This window comes from Condylura cristata, unplaced genomic scaffold (assembly GCF_000260355.1).
Source record: "Condylura cristata isolate star-nosed mole 26May11 unplaced genomic scaffold, ConCri1.0 scaffold00031, whole genome shotgun sequence".
Taxonomy (NCBI): Eukaryota; Metazoa; Chordata; class Mammalia; order Eulipotyphla; family Talpidae; genus Condylura; species Condylura cristata.
In genome coordinates, this window is record NW_004567132.1 from 13,280,056 (window position 1) to 13,303,913 (window position 23,858).

General features: G+C 41.7%; 1 protein-coding gene and 1 pseudogene across 1 annotated transcript in view; one reads left to right on the plus strand and one right to left on the minus strand.

Annotated features, from left to right (window-relative positions):
* ANTXR1 (anthrax toxin receptor 1) overlaps positions 1-23,858 on the plus strand; it is a 206,992-nt gene that overhangs the window by 167,029 nt on the left and 16,105 nt on the right. The gene's annotated exons all lie outside the window — the stretch shown is intronic.
* Positions 17,705-18,808, minus strand: LOC105854241 (annotated as a pseudogene).

Consider the following 23,858-nt stretch of genomic DNA (forward strand, 5'->3'; position numbering starts at 1 on the left):
AGCAAGGCAGTGGGGATTTAGGATGAACGCAACAAGATCCCTGCCCAAAGATAGTCTACATTAAAGCAGTCAGAAAGATCACTAAATTAGTTACAGCTTGGTGAGTGGTATGGTTGGAAGTTTCCCGGGGACGACAGGGCAGGATTTAATCTAGACTAGACAATCATGGAAGGCATCCAAAAAGATGAGACCATTCTGCTGAGAACTAAAGCATTAGTTCCCCTGTTGACGTGAGGGAAAGATCTATTGGTTGGAAGGAACAGCATTTGTGAAAGCCCAGATAAGAAGCAAAGTGAAAGAGGAGGCCCAAGTGACACTGGAATGGGTGGGAGGGAGGGAGTGGCCATATCTCACTTCCTTGCTCTGCCTTCTCCACCCCTTTTGTCTATTAGCATCCTCTGGGGACTCAACACTCAAGTAAAGTCCTACTTCTTCCAAGACCCATTGTCTCACCCCTTCCCTTCTCCTGTGCTTATAGTTACACTCACAGAATTTAGCACCATGTTTATTTAAAATCAATACTGAGATTTCACTCCCCAAAGAAACTGTTAAGCAATCTGAGGAAAGAGATCACAACTCATATCTTTTATTCGCCCCCCCCCCCCTTTCACTCACAGGGCTGAGGACATGGCTCAATTTATTTCCTTGTCACAGACATTAGATCTTTTCTGCAGTCCCTAAGTCCTGTTGTAAATTCTGCTCACAGCTGTTTCTAAACTTCCTAGGCAATCGAACCTTAATAGTGGTCAAAGGCAATTGTATTTTAGTAGTGGGCAAAAGACATCCCAATAAACCCACTGCATTTTAATAGGAAAAGAGTTCACACTATCTCCTGGAGTCTGCCCAGGTGCAGTGAGGCTGATTAAGAGAGTTGCATTGTCATTCATTAATAACTTTCACTTTTAAAGGTTATTTGTTTGAAAATAGAAAGTTCATTAGAAAAATAATTCTCTAAGATTTTACTTTACTAGAGTCACATTACAAATTCTTTCTGATGATTTTTGTTTAATGTTTTAAATCTTTTCCATTTTTTCTTTGTAATTAATAACATCAGGAGCAAAGTCATGCTCAGAACCCACAGTAAGAGCAGAGCTAGCTTTGGGGCTGCTTACTCTTCTAGCCTTCAGCATCTCTATGCATTTCTGTGCTACCCCACCCCCAACATCTGATTGGGTTGTCCCATCTAATGGCATGGCCCTAGCAGCTGACACCCAGGTTTTGGTCTCAACCATGGCATACAGGCATTCTTGGTTCTGACTTAAATACAAGCTTTAAATGGGACTAAATATTGTACAAACGTTTCCACATACACTCCTACTTACTAAAGGTAATTTGTAATGGAAAACTCTAAATGTCACAGAGCCTGGAAAAGTGGACAACTGTCTTGACAACCATTCTCTGTAGTAGTATAACTAATAAACGTGGGTCCACCAGAAGGTCCATTGTGGGATCACACCTGTTGTTATCCTTTTTTCTCTTTCTAGCAAGGTAAGTCGTTCTGACCAACCAAGTTTGGGTTTCTCAGACATGGAGGTTGAGAGAAATGGAGAGTGATTTTTCCTTTGGTAGTAGGAACCACCATACAAGAATTTCTGAGGTCACTGACCCCATGTCCCCATCATGACTATGGGCCTGCAGGCTGCCTTGTGGAGGACCAACCGAGGTCTCCTTCTGTGTTTAAAAACAGTAAGTGCTTCTCCAATCCAGAAATAACACCAGAACCTCCCACTGCCCATCACCCCCACTGCATCCCCATTAGCTGCACTAGCTGTTCCACACTACATTTTCTGCTGGTGACCTAAAGTTACAAATATGTTTGCCAGTGGATCACAACAGAATCTCTTCAAAAAAGCTGGGTATTACAAATAGTTATCTATCCATCAAGCCAACAACTCACCTATCTATAGCCCACATCAGGCCATTCATAATCCATATGAATAGAGGTTTTCAAAAGATTTAACCTCCCCATTAGGAAACTACTGTTTCGCCCAGTATTACTGCTGTGTTTTCAGAAAGCCATTGACTCTAACGCTAGAATAAATGATCTAACCTCAGGTGTCATCCACAACAAGGCTTTGACACCTGTCCTTTATAGAACACACCAATCCACATCCCCAAAGCCCAACTATATAATAAGTTTATGTGTCACAAGAGAATAATTATTGGATAGCTTGTTATCCAAATTTCTGTAATAATTTCCTTGCACAGTCAAGCTTAATACATTTCCAAGTTTGATTTTTTTTTAATGGAAACAATTCCATTAGCATTCTCTAACTTTCCAAGACATGAAACAAAATGTCCCTCCCTAAAGAAACAGTTTTTCATAAATCTTTCCCAGAAACATCAAAGTTAGAAGAGAGGGACATGATTTGATACTGAATGATTAATCTTCCTATCCCTCCAGGAGAGAGAAAAGCAGATAGAAAGATGGGGTTCAGAGCTATACCAGGAATTAAAATAGGATGCTGGGATAGGAAAAGAATAGCTATCCAGCCTGCATGGTCAGAAAAGCTCTCTCTTTAATGACGTTTTTATTGAACACGTGACACTGAAGGTGAGATCTCATTGACAAGAAGGAGAGATCTCATTGACAAGAAGGAATTGGCCATACCAGGATAAGGGGAAAAAACTTATGCAAAGCCTATGAGATAGAAGAGCCACAAGACCAGAGAAGGCAGGGTCCCCAGCAGGCAGGGCTTATAGACCAGGAACAGGATTTGGATTTTACTGTGGTTATAACATGAAGATGTCATAGAATGGAGGACTAGTAGAGGAAGAACATGTTATAATTCATGTTTTACAAAGATCACTGTTGATGTGGTGGGGAGAATCAAATGTATGGAGGCCAGAGTAGAAGCAAGGAGAAAATTCAGTGAAGATGCTTATGCAACAGTCCTGAGTGAGAGGCATTCTCTCCAGGGAGGAGAGAATGGAGCAAAATGGCAAGGCATGGATGGAAGGATGGATGGATGGGTGGGTGGATGGATGGATGGATGGACGGACAGACAGATGGACAGATGGATGGACAGAAGGAAGGATGGATGGATGGATGGATATAGAGCCCTTGAGACTTGCTTAGCTTGGCTTGACTTTTGACCTGATTTTTCCACCTGCCCACTCTCACTTCCCTTCTCAACATGCTTTGCCTGAGAAATCTAATCCCTTCTTACCTAGAAATGACATCTCAGTCATGCCCAGACACAGAATGAAATTCCAGCTGATTGCCATTGTATAGGGGCCTGTTGTTTTGCTTTGTTAATTCATCATTCTGCCAAGCTGTAAGCCTCCTACTTATTTGTTCTGACCTTTAAAAACACATCCATGATGAACAAGGAGGCCTCAATATATTCTAGGATCACTCTAATGGAAATAAAGCAAATCAATTCGATTCTTTCTGTCTCATTTTGGAGCTGACAGGAAGATGAGTTGTTTACGCAATCACTTGCTCAGCTGCCATTTGGAAACCAAAAAACAGAATGCAATGTCATAGATGCCAATCATCAGCAAATGTACCATGCATGCTGGGGTCCAGCACAGTTTAGGCACTTTTGAGTAGGAGACAATGGGAGTGAGTGTCATAAAGTAATTGTTTGATTGCTGCTGACAGTAAGATGAAGAAAAAGATCATGGGTGGAGGGGTAAGCTGGAGGCCACGCTTGGGCTGAAAAAAGTGCAGACAAGTAGTGTGACTTAAGCTTTTCCTTAGAGGATGCTCATGCCTTGACTAAACAAAGAGAATCAGGGAGGATGTGAGATCAAAGGGGTTGCCAGTCAGCAACAGTTTACATGTGCATGCATATGGATGTGCAGCTCCTTCTCCAGCCAGGAAAAACATTTCCTTGGCATGTGCATTGAGCTTTCATCAATACTCAAAGGCCATAAATGCTGTCAGTGCTAAGGAATGAGGACGCGCCCTTCTTCACCTACCATCATAGCCAGTCTCCTCCCAGGAAAACAGAGGGGAATCAACCCCAGCAGCAGGTGTTTGGCAGGCCTGCGTATACGCCACACCCCCTCTCTGACTTTTTACTCCTTCACATCAATGCACTGTGCCCCCTCTGAAACCTTCCCTGGCTCACACTTACTGCCCACACAAGGTGTGTTTTGTGGAATGCTTATTCCACAGCTGTTCATTGACATCTAATAAGTTTGGAAAGTACATTTAATGTCAAACAGGATTTTTTTTTCTCTGAAGAACTTCAAAGATGCTTTAATAAGTCAACATGCCTTTGGAGAAGGGGAAGATATAATATGAAGCATTTCCCCAACTCAGTGACCTGTTTTTACAGCACATCATAAGAAATGAATGCATGAGGAGGAGGGACTCTGGTGACGGCACTTTAGTTAGTGGACTAATCAACATTTCCCTCATCACCCTCCTTGGAAAACAGATTTGACTTATACAATAATGGGAATTAGTATTTGCCAACAATCTTATACTTGGCAACTGTTTAAATACATTTCTTCCAACAGGCCATGGTCAGTCAGATCTTGCCTCTCTCTGCAAATCCTGCACAAAGCAGACTGCCCTTTGAGGCATTATCTCAGCCTCTGTGCCTTCCATGTTCCCCTTTCTAGACCTCCACTCACACCTTGCCCCTGCCAAGAGTCCCCTGACCCTTCCTTTGCTCTCATTATTATTCATCCCGTCCAGTCTTCTCTTGAGAGCTGTGCTGGGCACTTGCAGAACTAGGAGACACCTGCTGACCCTGAACCTTCATTTCACACTCATTAAGCATTTCATTGCTGTTTCTACACCTTTACATCCCTGACACCTTGTGTGGGGGCTGGTATTAAAGAAAAGGAAAAACAGGAAAAAAGTGAAAGAGAGGTAGGGAAGGAGGAAGAGGAAGAAGGAAGCTAAGGAAGAGAGAGGAGCTCTGAGGTGGCAAAGGGAAAGAAAATTCTACAGGCTGTCACATGGTACTTCTGTTGAGTAGAGGTGTCGGGGAAAGCACTGACTACTTTGTACAAGAGAAGTTCATAAGGTTCACCTTAGACTACCAGCTGAGGCAAGCCCAGGGAGGTAAATCTGACCTCAGGCCCACTTTCCCAAAGGCCCGTGTCCATCTGTATCATCAGTTATAACTAACTGGATGTGCCACATCATATCTGAGAATGAGCATCTACTGACTCCTTACCCTAACCTGTGATTTATAATGATTAGTATTATATGTATATCATTGTACATTAAGACAATAGCATATGTACCCATTCTGTCTGTAAACATGATACAATTTATACTTAGTGCTAAACATTAAACCAAACACTTAACCTACAAAGTGCACATAAACTGTAAAGCTAGTGCTATAAGAGGCCTGGACCCAGTGCTGTGTGGCCCAGGGCCTTATGTCTCAAATATGTAGCCCTGTGCATTCACCACCTACACTGTTTAAGCTCTGCTTCTGGTGACTGGACAGTCTATGATCTGTCTTTACCAAATGGCCAAATACCTGCAATGGAGACACCAGAAATATCCCCATATCTGTTTCACGCATAGGATTCACACAATACCCACCCTGTTTATCAAAGCTGTTTCCTAAAGAGACCAAGCCTTATTTTTCCTCCACATTTTCAAAATGCCAAACAAGATAGTGTGTGTTATAAACAAGGTTAGACAGACATCTTCCAAGAGCCCTTTCTTTGGAAGAAACCAATTCTCCTCTGATGTAGTCACTTCAGCAAAGGCCAGTGGCCTGGCCAGAGCTCCACCCTGGAAAAGCTCATCCTATGGAAGTATAGCTCGCCAGATCCCATCTTTAATACTCTGTTAAATCTCCAGATATATTTCTTTCATAGTTGTGCATAAATTCCATTTAAGAGTGTCAGGGTAACGCCTAAATCACTCTCCCAATTATGGTTGGTGGAAAGAGCCTGAGTGCCAGGAGGCCTGGGTTCCAGTGAACGTTTTCTCAGACTTTTACAAGTTGTGAACAGAGGACAGTGCCCCTGGTGCCAACAGCCACTGATCATGGGTGGGGGCACTGAACAATGAGTATAGTGAGCTAGTGCAGCCATGAGAGGGCAGGTGCCCCCGTTCCTCTTGTTCCTCTCCCACCCCCCCATCCCCAGCCCCAAAAGTCCCGCTGTGAGGTGGAATTCAGCCAGGGCAGGGCTGAGCCAGAGCAGAGTATCCGCACTAAGTCACAGCCCCAGCCCTACAGAAGAAAAAGAGTTGAATGTTCTAGGAGCCAAGTTGCCTATAAGGGCCTCTCTAACAGGACACTTCTGGGACCTATAGGGGCCTATGGGAAGGAAGAAGTAAAAATGAGGACAGAGAGCCCTGCCTGGTGGCGCAGTGGGTTAAAGCACTGCACTAAGAGGCTAAAGCCACTTCCGCATGAGTTCCATCCCCACCTGCCCTGGAGGTGACCACATGGTGCGGCAGGCCTCTCCTGACCCACCTGCTGCTCCCCTCAGCAGTGTACTTCAACGATCTGCCTGTTCTGCTCCCCACTCTGTCTCTGGTGAATCCTCTCACCGCCCCTGAGCCTCTGGCCTGTACCCCAGTTCTATATGCACAAATAAATAAATCTTAAAAAAAAAAATGATGACAGAATCCCTAAGCTCAGGGACACCAACAGTTCCCTGCCCTGCAGGCTAGATTAGTTCCTTTGTTACCAGCTTCCACTAAATTGGATTCCTCTCCTAGTTCCTGGTGTGTTCAATGAGATGACTTGTGATACAATAAAAACAAAGCTTTGGTTTGCATTATCTTCCACCACTTAGGAGCTTTTTTGAGAGAGGTTTTTCTCCTGCCACCAGATATAAACTTGGCAGGTCCTTTCACTCTTCAGCCCATTCAGGTTATAGGCAGGTCTGCAATCAAAACCACACGCTAACTTCAATAGTTAGTCAAATCTAAGAGGTCAATCAAAACCTCAAAACTGTTCAGATGTTAAATCTTCCCTCCAGCTAAAGGACTAAGGCTGTCTCTCCCATTTCTCCACTTTGTGTCTCTCTCAGGTCACCATGCCAGCTTGCTAGATGTTTTCTTATTCCTCCTAGACAAAGACAAGTATGTAGAGCTAGGAGAAAAAGTAGATCTCCTTGAACAGGGCTGTTAGAAAGGCACAAACTCTGAAGGTTCAACAAAGATTTAATGCTGACTTGTTCCCCCCGCCCCTATCCCCATGTGCTCTCGCCCTGCAGCTGCCTAGACAGGGGCAGGACACTTCTTTATTCCTAATCTTTACTGTAGCTGCTGCCATAGCAGCAGGTGGATCTAGCATTCACTTATAGGGGGAACTTCTGAGTTCCCTCTGTCCCTCTAGATGGCCTTGGGGAGGATCCAAGATGGGCCTCCTTCCCCATGGCCATATCCACTCTACTGGACAGTGTGTAACAAAGTGTGAGCTAGGACTTTAAAGCACCTGTAGGTGCTTTAAAAAGTTTAGAATGAACTAATAAGCCTGACAAAGGGCAGGATCATAGCATCCCTGTCTCTCCCTTCCCAAAATTCTTCATTTCATCACACTCTTAAAACTCTACCAATCAGAGATCATCTCCCTCAATTTGAGCTCCTTTAACAACTCACATATCTGCATTTGGAGGCCATCAGTTATTTATATTTAAGGTCAATGGATGCAATGAATTTACAGAAAGTCTTGTTGGGGAGCCTGATGGGGCACCTACCAAAAAGGAGATTTCAAGGCTATGGGGAGGGTGCATATTTAGAGATTTGTCAGCATAACAGGAGGTGAAAGGGAAATGGAAAATAAGACCAATATTTTTTACAGCTTGCCTTTTGCACTTCCTCCTCCCACACAATTTTTAAGAACCACTGAATTTTTAGAGGTAGAAGGAATCTTAGATGTCACTGGTCTGTGGTTTTCAAACATTTTGGGGCTAAAAAGAGCAGCCCTTCTCTAAATGATATCTTACCAAAAACTCAAAGTGAAAAACAAGTAAGTGCAGATGATCTAGTTTCAGATGGGCAGTGGGTCAGGAAATCAAGCATAGACACAACATACACACACACATAAACACTTGTACACAGCAGTCTCTAAACCTCCCCCTTAGAATTCCTAAGTACAGACACAACACGCACGTGCGCGCACACACACACACACATACACACACACACACACTGGTCTCTAACCTCCCCCTTAGAATTCCTAAGTACTGGTGAAACAGTGTGTCCTACCAGTGAAAGGCATGTGGTCACACTCAATCTTCACCATGTCCAAGAGGCTAACACTTAAGACCCAAAAAAATGGACAACAGTAACCCAACCCCTCTCCCTCCCTCCATCAGCCATCAGAACTTACTCCCCTTTCCCACTTCCCAAACTTCTCATTTATTCTAAGTGTTTCCTAAATCAAAGAAAAAGCCCTTTGTGGGTCCACCAAAGATTTCCCAGGAGTTTAATACTACAGTACTTGCTAGATCCTTGACCCTGTGTTTGGCAGTCAGAACAAATGACTGTTGTCATTACTACTTTAATCAACATTCTTCAGATGCTGATTTTTCATCCTTCTCCAACCATCTAAATAGCAACTAAGCATTCAACCCACATCTGTTCCTCTTTTCTCTAAATGTGCTGTAAGACACTGTATGAACTGATTTGCTGAACTACAGATAAACGCCGTTGGTCAGTCCCCCCCTCCCCACACCCACCTCCGCTATGAATCTAGTAAGACTTACGAAAAACAAGGTTTGGCACAGTTCACTCTCTGCAAACCTTTGCTCACAGGGATGACCACTGTTTCCTGTCTTTGGAACTTATAAGCCATCTGTTTAATAATTTGTTGTAGCTTCCTGCCAAAGACTGACGTCCATCTCACCAGTCAGCAGTTCCCACAAAAAAAAAGTGCTGAGGGCCTCAGAGTCTCACATCCCTGCTGCTGGCCCATGTCCAGGTCACAGCAATGTGTCCCTTGTCCCTAACCCCTAACTAAGCTTTAACAGAGAAGAGGGATGCTATGTGCACAAGAGCACAAGGTGAGGCATATAGAGTTCTAGCTTGTGTAATTGTTTCTGCACCAGCAGAGGCAATTCAGGTCCCAGGATTGCTTAGCCAAGAGCGTCAGAACAGTCTTTACAAACAAGCACAACCGTGTTTAAACCCTAATTCTATCACATACTGTGTGGCTTTGATTGATGAACCTCTCAATACAAGCGGCAATTCAGGGCCCAGGATTGCTTAGCCAAGGTGAGGCATGGTGAGGCATCAGAACAGACTTTGCATAGTAGTTCTGGGAATGAGCCTGAGTCAGTATAGCATTGTGGAGAACTTGTGAAGATTAAAGTTAGTGTTGTCCATGAAGTACTTAACATACCTGGTACATGTCATGTTCTAAGAGAATGACCATATTATTAACCAACTACTGCAGGTCAGGGGAGGGGCAGGGGAAGGCACAGGCCCAAAGGAAAGGCCTGTGTGTGAAGGAAACATGCATAGCAGTACAAGTCACTTATCTTTCTAGACACAAGGAAGTATATGGAAAAGATGCTCTCCCCTATAAAGTTGAATTCTCATAGAGAAGAAATCATGAGAAAATGTCTCTCCCCTTTCCATTTTACAGTTTGTAAATTTGCTATACTGACTCAGGCTCATTCCCAGAACTACTATGCAAAGTCTGTTCTGATGCCTCACCATGCCTCACCTTGGCTAAGCAATCCTGGGCCCTGAATTGCCGCTGCTGGTGCAGAAACAATTACACAAACTAGAACTCTCCATGCCTCACCTTTTGCTCTTGTGCATATAAGCAGCCAACATCTCTGTTAAAAGTTAGTGGGGTTGGGCCCTCCCTGGTGGTGCAGCGGGTTTAAAGCACTGCACTGAGAAGCTGAAGCCACTTCCGCATGAGTTCGATTCCCGCCTGCCCCGGAGGAGACCACATGGCGTGGCAGACCTCTCCTGACCCGCCCGCTGCTCCCCTCAGCAGTGTACTTCGTAGATCTGCCTGTTCTGCTCCCCACTCTGTCTCTGGTGAAGCTTCTCACTGCCCCTGAGCCTCTGGCCTGTACCTCAGGTCTGCATGTACAAATAAAATAAATCTTTAAAAAAAAAAAGTTAGTGGGGTTAGGGATGAGGGACAAATGGACATGCCAGCAGCAGGGATGTGAGACTCTGAGGCCCTCACAGGCCCACACAGATTATCTAAATGGGCAGGCGCTCGGGGTTGCTCCCTAACAGTGCAAGAGATTCGGTCTCTTGGAATACACAGGCGACACCAAGGAACTGGTTGAGGGCCCTCAAAGAACCTTGTCAACCCAAGAGGCGAAGGTTATTACAGGACATGGACACAGCACTCGTGGGAAGATTGCAGAAAATCACTCTGTGACTTTGTGGATTCAAATTAAGCTGGCAGGACTCAGCTGCAGTGAATTTTAGAATTTTGGGTCAATTTCTAAAGCTAATTAATTTATTTTAAAAGTACTTGAGCTAAAGGCAATAGTAATGAGTGACAGCTGGGAAATTTTACTTTCAGTTCTGAAAAAATATAAGGGAGTTGGGTATCTTTTCATATGTTCATACTAATGATTAGCCAATAGGGAGATTTGGTTGTCTGTTAGTCCAAAAGTAGCAGTTCAGGGTGCCACAGTGGTAGCCTCAAACTGTTGGAAAATCCAGGAGAATTCAGCTCTCCTGGCTGGATGATGTGGATATCGGATGTGGATATGGGTAGGAGAAGCTGCTGGGATAATTCTACAAAACGGAAAGGCTGCTGGTTACTTTGTGTCTGGGTGAGCTTGGAGCACTTCTGAGCGGGATATTTCCAGCCTGAACATTGACCAACTTTCAACAGGAGTGAAAAATCATAGGTAGCAAAACCACAACAGCCAAGAACCCAGCACCAGAAGGTGACAAACAGCTGAAAACAGCCGGCCAGTATAACTTAAAAAGATTAATAAAAGATTAATAGAAAACCAAAGGCCTATTAAGTATCCCTCCCCTATCTAGACTCACCAATTAAGTGGGGAGGGAGCCCTCAAGGCAAAAGGAATAGAAATGATTCCAAAGGATGGGGGACCTTGGTCTAAAGGCCCAGATCCAATTAAAACAAGCCAGGAGACTTCATGGCTGCCCTATTTTGACATCAGGAAACCCATTCTTAGTTCTGCTAGTTCCTTGGTGTTTCCTGTGTATTCAAACACACCTATGGATTTTTTTTTTTTCCTTTGTGGACTTGGTTAATGCCTACAAGAATTAAACTACTAAATCACAAGGATACTTTTCCCAAAGTCAGACTCTTTTATGAAAGAAGTCCCCAGCTTCCTTATCAACATTCTGGTGTTTTGACTGCTAAATATGGGCTTACTCAGAGGACACAAGCAAAGTAGACTGTAGGCCCCTTCTCTGATCAAACAATTTCCTTGTGCAAACTCATGTCCTCAACATGCCTCCAGCCCCTCTCCAAAGGGGAAAGGATAACCTTGATTTAAGGAACCTGAACTTAGTTAACATCCCAATGAATACTAGCAAGAGAAAAGCTCACACGCACATGGGAAAATCAGGGTATTATTCTGGGCATAGAAAAGAATGAGATCTTGCTATTTGTGACAACATGACTAAATTTGAAGGCATTTGCTAAGTGAAGAAACTTAAACAGAGAAAGTCAAATAGTATATGATCTCACTTTTATGTGTACTCTTTTTAAAAAATGAGCTCACAGACACAGAAAAGATTAGTGATTGGTGGGGTAGGAAGGGGTAATGTAAAGTGGATGAAGGGGCTTAAAAGGTACAAACTCCAATTATCATTTTAAGAGGAATGTAATTTAAAGAATGCTGACTACAGCTAATAATACAAAATTCACATTGTGAAATTTGCTAAGAGGATAAGAGTAATTCTTACATGTTTTCATTACAATGGCAAAGCTCTGTGGCTATGAATTATGTATTTACATTCTGGTCTACCCAGTCCATTTAACAGTACAAGCAAATATTGTACAAAAGCAAGGTTCTTTTTTTCTCATTATTAATTCAGAAGGAGAGTCTTGAATATAGTTCTCAATGTGTACCTGAAAATCCTGCTTCTAGCCAAATGTGATTACAAAACTCTCTTGTTTTTTATTGCTGCCTCATGCTGACCAGGCATTCTGAGCATCCAGATCCCCTTCACTCAGGCTATGACTGGGCAGGGCTCCCTCCAGGCAAGAATTCATTTTAAGTGTTAAACAGGACTTTTGAGCCTAAGTACCATCTCATTTAATTTATCCTGCTAGCCAGCCTGTCCAGTTCTCTTTAGCATGCTGACTCTGTTTCCCCCTACATCAGGAGCCCTGCTTCCAGCCAGGAGGCAGCAGCATACTTTGTGGAAACTGCCTTTGGGCCCTATTGTCCATCTGAGTAAGGAGCACCCCAAACCAGCAGGTCCAAACTTGGCCATAGTTGTTCCACCATCAGGAAGTTCCCTTCTCCTGTTATGTTTAGCCCTTCCAGAAGCATCTCCATCCTTCCTGTGCATTTTTTTAATGGGCTTTCAGCTATTGTAAACCATAGTAGTAGACTGCAAGAACATTTTTATGGGAGGAAAACTGTTTCATACTATAGATAGTACCTTTTGCATTTTATTAAATTCTCAGCATTAGAGCCATGAATTAAAGAAATGGGAAGCTAACCAATGCTGACCAACTCCATTTTGCTTAATATTTATGTTGCTAGTGGCTCCATCTATTGAAAAGGCAAAAATACATAACAGAAATATCTACAAAAGGAGCCAAGACAGTCTCATGGCTGCAAGGAGGCCTTGGAACTGTGCCCTAATGTTCATGTTTGTGGCTTAATTTTTCCAGCCATATAAGGAAGCAGAGATTACTACTACCTCCTCTCCACACAAAGCTCCTGAAAAGATCCTGAAGACAAGACTGTATTGTACTCTGAGTTTCCCAGGCAAAACTAAATGGTTGCCATTGTCTTAGCAGTCTCTGAAACTAGGATTCCTCATGCACCTGACATTACCAAAAGGGCCTACGAGAATGAGAAATACTTACACATAAATAGACAATTCCCTGAGAGTCTTCCCACCGGCTGTGGATGGACCAAGTCACTGCTTTGAAATCTCTGGGTCTGACACAAAGAAAATTTCAGCTTATATATAAAATCTAGAAAGTCTCTTGTATATATTTATTACTATAAATTATAGTAATTGCTCTTAAAGCAGGTATGTGTACATCATTCTTATTTCTTTAAAACAACTTTTCCAGATATATATTCCATGACTTAGCTACAGTCTGTACTTCTTAGAATTAGTGTGTAGGTGCAGCTGACTCCTCTGGGGGGGACAAGGGTGTTGTGAAAAGAGGGTCTATTCCCTTTTCTCTGAACAGAGAGAAGTCAGAATCCTAGCTAACTGTGAAACTAAAGAATGTGCCCCTGATTCCTCCTCCCATGCTGAACTTGTTTTGAGACTCTTAAAGAGATCTTCATTACCTCAGATACAAAAGGTGTAGTATTCAATCTGTCCTGAGAATAGAATTTATATGAATGAATGGTCATAATAAAATGAAAAGCTAGTAAATAAGACATCATTTAAGGAATCAAAAAGATAGATGGCCACAAGAAAGACTTAACATTATATTCATTTATACACTGAAAAACAGAAATATGTGGAAATCTTTTTTTTTTTTCCTTCAATAGTATGGGCTCTTAAATAACACCACATATTTGTAACAGCTGTCTTGTTGCCAGGAACTGCAGAAAATCTGTCCAATTAGAGGATCAGAACTGATGGACATTGTTCCCCAAATCATCACTTTCAGCAGGACCATTAGTGGTATAGTGGTGAGCATAGCTGCCTTCCAAAACAGTCACTTTCCATCAAAACCTACTTACAGATACTTTTCAGTAAGTATCTACACTATCTTATCCACCTAAAACACAGCAAGATCTCACATGAGAGGATGTAAGAATTTAAGGGATTTTATTATTCTGTGTGTCAAAGTCAAAAATTATTTCCTTAAAATTTTCCAGGTAAAGTCCTATCTTGTCACTATGACATAACTTCATAACATAATGTCAAAACTTTCAATGTAAGACTAAAAAGGGGAACTAAAAATAAAGGCATCAGTAGGGTCTTGGAACAACTCATCCAAGACAGACTCAGCTTTCCACTGCTAAAAAAAAAAATTCTGGTTACTACTGTATCATCCAAAATGAGAAGACATAGAAATGTGAAAATAAGCATTTAGTTCCAAAATGTTAACAATGGGTGGTGAACCTGTACTTTTCTCATTTCCATAAAATTATTAAAGCCCTTAATAACTTATTTAATGAGAGGAGTGCGCATTTAAGAGAGAGGAAGAGACAGATATAAGTATTAAGGGATAATTGTAGAACTGGATCTGTGATGTCGGAACTAGACTCCCTGGTGAGTAGAAAAATGTTTCAGTCTATTACATCAAAGCCCAAGTGATGTAATGAGGAGGTATGAGCAGCTGGTCATACCAGGACACAGGGGTTCTGCCCAGGTCACCTCTGCCCCCATTACCTGTAGTACCACCTTCATGACTGTGGCACAGGTCTCCCAGGACACTACTTTAACAACACCACCTTCATTAAAAATCTCTCCCTGGTCTTTTTCTTGTTCTATTTATCTAGTGAGTTCCCCAAGGTTTTTCAACTCAGGACTTTGGTATGAAGTTCAGTATTCATTTAGTTCATAATTCTTTTTCTTAAACCAGTGACAGAGTAAGATGAGGTAATGTTTTCTGGCAGACTAGCCTAAGATTTAAACCCTTAAAAGTGAAAAACATTGAGCACTTTAAAAGCCAGCATCCAATATTCTTTCTGTGGTCCTGAGTGAACACAGTGATGTTTTCGTAGTGTTCATTCCACAGTGACAGAACTGTCATTGTCCCCATCTGTCCCCACTGCAAATTATTGTCATTCTCTATAACAATAGTAATGAGCTCTTGCAATAAAACAAATAGCCCAAGAAAACTATCATTCTCCCCAGAGACTATTTAGTAGGCTGCTCTTACATCAATCGTAACAACAGCAGGTCAGAAGGGGATAGGGTATAAGCCCAGATGCCTGGATGGTGAGAAGATGGAAAAGTGAAAAGCTGCTTAAAAAAAAAAAGAGGCATTTTTACCTAGGTATCATTACACTAGAGCAGACCTGTGACTGGGGACCAGGGACCAGTCCCAGTGGGTGGAGATGATACATTTATCAAAGAATTCTTCTCATTCTCCACAGAAGAAAAACTAACAATGCATACATTCCCAGCTTCCCTCTCCAGCTTCTCAAAGTGGTGCATCAACCCCTTTGAATGGTTTATTTATTGAACACCTGGAAGTCTGATGCTATTCCAGAAGCTTCTTTTAAACCAAATAATATAACATCAGCCCTGTCCTCAGAGAGAGAAGACTGGGAAACATAGATCAGGTGGTCACTCACGGTGATGGCCAAAAAGAGCACAAGAGTATTGCCATTGCTATGGGTCTTCCTCTTCACAGCTAGAGCTCTTGGAAAGCAGAATGCATTGCCTAGGAATTGTGGTGTGTGCCCACACAGCCATACCTCCATATCCTTCTGCTGTGGTCCCAGCCACATCTATTGACCTTGGGAATCCTATGAACTGGGAGAGGATTTGTGATGGTGGCAGCAGACAGGGGAGTGTGCCCAACCAAAAGCAGGATCTTCAGAATCTGAACAAAAATGGCTCTCACTAAGCATGAGGTCACCTTTCTGAACTGTCTAGATTCACTGTGGTTCATTTGGGTTCTCTGTCTGAAATTATTTGAGGGATATAGCTGTCTCTGTAAGGAACACCGCAAGGTGTCCCCCATCCTCAGAGTCTTTAATGCCTGGATGCTGGGGGAATATCAAGGAACACAATTCAGAGGAATCAGTATTGAGGAGAAAGCATAACAGCTTCAGTCAAACCAACCCAGCATTTAAATCCTGACCCTGAAGTATACCATTTGCATGGCTCTAGCAAATGGTCATAGTTTTCAACAGCCTTTTTTTTTTATATAACTTTTCGACATGGGGAGAGTGAAACCTGCCATATAAAATTATGGTATGGTTTAGGATAACATAGTTAATTAAGGTTTAGATCAATCTAAGTATTATAGCTATACTACTACCTTGTATCCAATAGATATGTTTCTAAGCTTGTCCACAGGGTACAAATAGAATTATAACCTTCGTAAGGCTTACTATAGTATTTAACAAATGTTTCCCCATGTTTCTAAGAAGCAGAGTCTGCTTCTTCATTCCTATATTTTACAATTACTTTGGCAGCCCTTCTGTGTGCCAGGTCCTGGGTGGTAAAAGAAATACAGTGGTCAGCAAAGGGCTTGCAATACAGTGACAAAGAAAGAAATGAATATAAAAGCAATGGGCAAAGTTGAAGAGGAGTGGGTAGGAAACCATGAAAGAGATTACCAGGTGGGTAATAAGTGAAGCTGGGGCAGGGGCAGGGAAAACCTCTTTGAAGAAGTGTCTAAGCTAAGACATGGGATGTACATGAGGAACAGCATTTGACCAAGCAAGGTGTGGGAAAAGTATGTTCCAGGCCAAACATATAAAAGTCATGAAGTAGAGGTGATCATTGGAAAGGAAGTTGCAGGACTGGTGGGTGTACAGGATGGTGGAAGGTCAAATGTTCAGGGCCTTGTTGGCCACGTTGGTGGTTTGGGTTTCAGCAGTGTGCCCTAGAAAAGTTAGGGAGGGATTCTGGGGTGTGGCCTGATGCTGTGATGTTTAGACTCTGCTGATGCTTTGTGGATGGATTAGAAAAGAGTACAGGCAAAGGCTCAGAGTGACCAGTTAGGCAGGAGGTAATGGAAGACTGGATGAGCTGGAGCACCTTTGCCTTTTGCTTATGTCCAGCGGAGATCAGAGTGCTTTGGAAAACCTGCCTTCCTCATATTTCTAAGAGGAAAAGAACTTGGTAGTGTATATATCTGCATCTTGGAGGACTTCAAATCCATACCTCCTATGAAGTCAGGAGGTAAATGTCTGTGCTTTGTTCTGTTTCGGACAGTACAGGAAATCAGTCCTAAATCAGATGAGCAAGAAGATGACACTTTTTTACCTAGCAACTTATATTCCCAAACTGTTCTTCCCAAGCCAGAAAATAGGTACTTATACATCCTTCGATTTTCTCATTCTTCCTTATTCCCTAAGATACAACAATACTGAAATTAGACCTATTTGCCCTGAAATAGCCTCTAAGTCTTCAAGTGGAAGGCCAAGTCTCATGTCTCTTTAAATCAAAAGCTAGAAATGACCAAGCTAAGTGAAAAAGGCATGTCAGAGCTGAGCCAGACTGAAAACTATACCAAATAATTATACAAGCTGTGAATATAAAAGAAAACTTCTTGAAGGAAATGAAAAGTGCAATTCTAGTGAACACACAAACACTACGAAAGTGATACAGCCTTATTGCTGACATAGAGAATTGTTTAGAAGTTGGATAGGTCAAACCAGCTAAGTATTCCCTTAAGCTAAAGTCTAATCCAGTGCAAGGTCTTACCTCTCTTCAGTTCTAGGAAGGCTGAGAGAAGTGGGGGAGGAAACTACACAAGAAAAGTGTGATGCTAGCTGAGGTTGTTTCATAAGATTCAAGTGAAGAAGCCATCTCTGTAACATCAGAGTGCAACGTACAGCTATAAGCACTGATGGAGGAACTGCAGCAAATTAGATCTAGCTCATATCATTGATGAAAGTAGCTATACTGAAAAACAGATTTTTTTTCTGCTGGGTACAGTATATTTTATTGCTGTACATGACAAGCCAGGGCTCCCTAAGCTCCTCCCCTTTTCCAGAGGGTCGGGAATGAAGCTGTAACTGAGCAGGAGACTTTCAGTGTGGATGAGTGCTGGAAAGACTCCCAGCAGCCGGGGAAGGGGCTTTCTCTTGTCCTTTCACTAGGGCTATTGGTCTGAGGACACTTACTAGTTGGAGGCCATGTGAACCAGAGGTCCACCAGCATGTTACTGTAGCCAAATTCATTGTTACACAAGGAAATGAGATTGACAAGGTGATCACTAAAGACAAAGCCAGCCCCAGCATCAATGGTAGAGGAGTAGTGTCACTATTAAACTCACAGGACACTATCTGGTCTTCAGTGTAGCCCAGGATGCCCTTGAGGGGACCCTATGACACCTGCTTCACCACTTTCTGATGACATTACATTTGGCAGCTTCTTGTAGATGGCAGGTCAGATCTGCAACTGACACACTGTGGGTGGGGACATCGAAGACTGTCGGTCAGCTTCTTGTTCAGCTCAGGGATGACTTCGCCCACAGCCTTGGTAGCACGAGTAGTAGAAGACTTGATGTTCTTGGCAGCCCACTGGCCATCACACCATAACTTCCCAGTGATGACATGGACCATGGTCATAAGTTCTTCCACAATGCCAAAGTTGTCATAGATGACCTTGACCAGGCAGCTTGTAGTGCAGGAGGCACTGCTGACAGTCTCAGGGAATTTGTCATACTTCTCACAGCTCACACCCTTCACAAACATGGGGGCACTGGAAGAAGGGGCAGAGAGATGACCCTCTCAGCCCCACCCTTTGGGTGAGCTCTACCTCCTCCAGGATAGTGAAAATGACAATGGATTCCACAACATACTCAGCATTAGCATCACCCCATTTGAGGATGGTGGGTTCATGGTCCTGGAAGGTTGACTTTAAACTTCCTGTAGATGACAAGCTTCCCATTCTCTGCCTTCACTATGCCATTGTATTTGCCATGGGTAGAATCATACTGAAACATGTAGACCATCTAGTTGAGGTCAATGAGTTTTGTTGTTGACAATAACAGTGACTACTTTCTGAATTAAAAACATCCCTGATGACCAGAAACCCAATTCAACCAAATCCATCCACTCCAAACTTCACCATGGTGTCTGAGAGATACACTGGCACTACATGAGAAGAGGTGACTGTTGGTAGAACTTGGAAAAGCAGAGATCTAAACAACAGTTTTTCTGTTTAAAGCATAACTTATGTACACTGAGAAATCAAAAAATTCATGGGGCTGCTTTACTGCAACATTCACTTTGTTTCAGTGTTCTAGAATGAACCCTACAATATCTTTGAGTTTGGCTCTATCTTTTAAGGAATAAACCTTCATAGGATACCAAAGTCATGGATCCAATAGAGATTGGTCAAACTGAAAGCACAGAGAAGGACTGAAAAATGGAGGCACGCAATACATTCAAGTTTTGACTAGATGAGAAACTAGAGCTAATGGGACCAGTCTCCAGGAAGATCAGCTAAGTACATGAAATTCAGAGGAAAAACTAGAAACATGAAAACCTGGAAGAGAATGGTGGGAACAGGGAAGCACTGGGACCCAAACCAAATTCTGAAATGTGTATTACTATTGGCCAGCTCCATTAAGTAAGTCATTCTTATTGATTCATTTTGCCTTAAATTCACTATAGTTTAAATGCACATGTGCTGAAATATGAAACATCACTGATTATTAGGGAAATGCACATCAAAACTATAATGAACATCTTCACAGGAGTGAAGATTGTCATATATCAAAAACACTAGAAACAACAAATATTGACAAGGATGTGGAGGAAAAGAGCCATTCATCTATTGTTAGCAGGAATGTAATTTGGTGAAAAATAGATAGTAGTTCTTCAATTAAAATAACATGATTGGGTCCCTCCCTGGTAGTGCAGCAGGTTAAAGCACAGCACTAAGAAGCTAAAGCCACTTCAGCATGAGTTTGATCCCCATCCTGGAAGTGACCAATTGGCGTAGCAGACCTCTCCTGACCTGCCCACTGCCCCCCTCAGCAGTGTACTTCATCAATCTGCCTGTTCTACTTCCCACTCTGTCTCTGGTGAATCCTCTCACTGCCCCTGTACCTCTGGCCTGTACCCTAGTTCTGTATGCATAAATACATAAATCTTTTAAAAAAAAAAAAACATGATCAAGTAATACCACTGTTAGGTATTTATCCAAAGAATATGAAAATACTAACAGGAAAAGATTTATGCACGCTTATGTTCACAGCAGCATTATTCACATTGATCAAGTCATGGAACCAACCTAAATATCCATTAACACATAACTAGATAAAGAAATTGTGACATATGTACTCCATGGAACAGTCTCAGCTACTTAAAAAGATAAAATAGTGCCTTTTGCGATAAAATAGGAAGATCTGGAGATGATCATGCTAAGTGAAACAAGCCAGAAAGTAAAAGACACTTATAAGATGGTTTCACTCATTTGTGGAATATAAATAACCAAAGAGAACAAACTGGCAAAACACTTCAAAAATTATCTTAGCCTATGTGAAAAATACACTGACTACCACATGGAGTTGGGAGGGGGGGCGATGAAGGAAGAGGTAAGGGAGGGAAGTTGATAGGGTGTTGGCCCTGCGTTGTGGTAGAGGGTAAAAGAAGCATGAACACATATGGTATGGTGAAATTGTACTCCCAAATTATATAGATACATAAACAATTGACAAAATTGACAATAAAACTTGAGAAAAAATACTAAAAATTAATTAGTTTAATTTGAAATTTAAAATAAAACATTAAATTATATCACTACTTCTCCTAAGACCAAAGTTATGTTTACATTGATCTGATTATCTGAATGAGTGATCTGAAACAGGAAAAATAAAAATAAAAATAAAAACAGTGTGTAGACAGTTTGAAAATAACCAGTGGTAAAACCAGGAAAGGTTTGCTCTTTTCCTCTGGGTAGTTTTCTTAAAACACAAATCATTTTATTGCCTTGTAAATGGAGAGGGAAGATATACATTGTACTTTAAAATCTTCAGTTGTTATGAAGCCTGGGCATGAATGCTGTGGGGGAAAAAAATAGAAGCACATATTGCTCTAAGAGTTCAGAGTTAAACAGATGTGGATTTAAATCTCTGCTCCATCATTTACTTGCCTGGAGGCCTTGGTCAAATTACTTATCCTTTCTGAGCCTAGTTCTATATTTTTGAATCAGTGTAATAATATAAATCAACTATTAGGAAGACAAAATGGAATGCTGCATGAGAAACAACTAGCCCCAAGCCTTAAAGGCACATAAACTCTTAAGATGCAATTCAGTGATAATAATCATAAAAGCAAAAACTGGTTATTGCTGTTGTTTTTGTTAATGTTATCTCTACTTTTGGGGAAAGTACTTTGATAGCTATAAGCATCAGAAAAAGACTCATCCTAAAGAAGACATTCCTCACGTTATACAGAAGAAGAAAACAAACCTTTATCCATGAACTTTGACTATATAGAGTAGGATGAGATTGGACTAGAAAATAAGTGATTTTATTAAAAATGTACACTTTTATATCCAAATTAACTCATGCTCTTAGCCAAGTTTAGTCTTCTGGAATCAATTTTTAAGGCAGATACTTCAACATACACAAAATAATAAACAGAAAGACTTTCATAATGATCATTCTAACTTGCCAGAGTCATTTGACTGGGGACATGAACAAGGGCAGGAGAATTATTCTCAAGATTGTTAACTGGGAGAAACAAGAGGAGGGAAAAAGATTCTGAATAAAATTATTAGTTTATCCTGAGTGAGACTTCCACTCACTCAGCATGACCATGCCACAGTGTTTCTGTAAACCTTAGAAAAGTGCATTAAGTTATGCTATTACTGAGCCCCATCCAAAATGGCAGACTCATCCTGCTTAACAGGACCTATGGAGTGTGCACTAGACTGGATGTCAGTGGTCAGTCCCACTGGCTGGTTTTGAGAAAAAGCACAATTAAGAAACAACACTTGGGGCCCTCCCTGATGGCGCAACAGGTTAGAGCGCAGCACTCCAAGCTAGTTGCAGCCGCTTGTGTGAGTTCGATCCCCCAGCCGGGAGGTGAACCACATGGCACAGCAGACCTCTCCTGTCTCACCCGCTGCTCCCCTCAGCAGTGTACTTCGTTGGTCTTCCTGTTCTGCTCCCCACTCTGTCTCTGGTGAATCCTCTCACTGCCCCTATAGGTCTCTCCTATACCCCGGTTCTGTATGCATACATAAAGAAATCTTAAAAAAAAAAAAAAAAGAAAGAAAGAAAGAAAGAAACAATACTTAAGGTAAGTAATGCTGGGTCAGATAGTTCAAGATCATCAAGAAGCTTTTTCTTGAGTCAACAAATATTTTGCAACTAATTCTACCTCTGAAGTGTACCATCCATGACATCTCTTGCTTCCTTAAAAGGTCTGAATTTATAGAGCCAGTCCCCATTGATAGTGCTTTGACACTTGATCACTTTTCCAATAATCTACTTTCTCCAGTTCTATTCTGTCTCTGGTTTTGTTCTTAAGATTTGTTATAACTAGTTATAACATGCCATGGTTTCATATAATGATGAAACTTAAGAAAAGGCTTTAAGCATCAAATAGTAACATTTCATTTGTAAAACAGTTTCTTGTGTCATCTTGTGTGTTTCTGCGTGTGTTGGCTACTACATATGTTGACCTTCAACTTGGACTTACTAATGCATTCATTTGTATGACAAGTCACTACTTGTAACTTAGGCATTGGTTAGATTTGGTCACTTTGCAGATTTTCATGTAAGGTGAATTTATTCACCCCTCTCCCCATTTGGGTGACAAGACTACTTTATTTTACTGATTCCTCTCTGTTAGAGTACATGTTAAAATCTTTGTTTTAAGACTTTCAGGTCAGAATGACAATTTGAGCATGTGTTTTGCTTAGCTGCAGAATCAGGAGACTTTACAGCCTTGAGCTACACACTGGCAGCAAAGGGGTGAGTGATAGGATGTCTCAAGCTCACATGAGTAAGCTTGCATAAATAAAATTTATTTATAAATTTTTTAATGAAGGTTTTTTTTTTGTAATTAGGCAAAACATTTTCAATATTGCAACATCTTTCCCAATCCTCTCCCAGTTCAGCCTTTTCTCATCACCAAAACAGACTGAGCTTTATAATTAATAGTAAAGGCTAACATTTCCTTTCTCTTATCAGTGATCTTATCTTGCTTCTGGAGGCCTTAGAGTCTAGTGATAAGAATTTCTAGCCAATCAGACAATGAGAAGAGCACAGACCTGAATCCTTACCAGTGTCTTTGGGAAGGGTGCCAAGTGCCAAGTATAAGCATCCTCAAAAAGAGGGAAAACTACAAAAACTCCTAGACTCAGTTCCACAAACCCAAAATGACCCTATTAGAAATGAGTTTCTACTTGTTTCAATATTGTTCAATAGTAAACCACTCCAAAGCACAGAGCTAAAACAGCTTGCTGTTTTCTCACAGATCTGTGGGGTGACTGGGCTCAGCTGCACAATTCTCACTTGAGGTCTCTGATGAAGGTTGCAGTCAGGTAGTAGTTACGTTAGCAATCACTGGGAGGTTGATTGGACTGATAGCCAAGAAGACATCTTCACCCACTTGTTTTTGTTCAGTATCCCTTCATCTCAACAGTGGAGTAACCTGGACTTCTTATGTGGAGGCGCAGGACACCAAAAACAGAAAACAGAAACTTCCAGGCCTCTTAAAGTCAGGCTGACAGCTAGTATTACAACACTTCTATTCTATTCCATTATTTAAAACCATTACAAACCAATCCAGATTTAAGGGAGAAAAGGAACAGACTCCTTCTCCTCTTGGGGGAGTGACCCATACACACAGAAGGGAAGGTGATGGTAGCCATTTTGGTGATCTTCCCAATAGGACAAGAGACTTCTTTGAACAGAAGAAATTCTCTCTGCCTAGACCACCTGAGATAGGGTGCCTCCCTATTACTCTTGGATGGTCCAGTGGCCTAAGCAGCAAAGTAAAAATAGAATTCTTTAAAATATGAGAGGTTATGCACCAAGTACAGTGGTTAGCAGATGGTACTTTTTTTATATATAACAGTTTATTTTTACATCATTTTGTACATTTTTTTTCCATCTCAATTGTAATCCCCGCGGGTTTCCCATCACCAAGTCACCCATGTG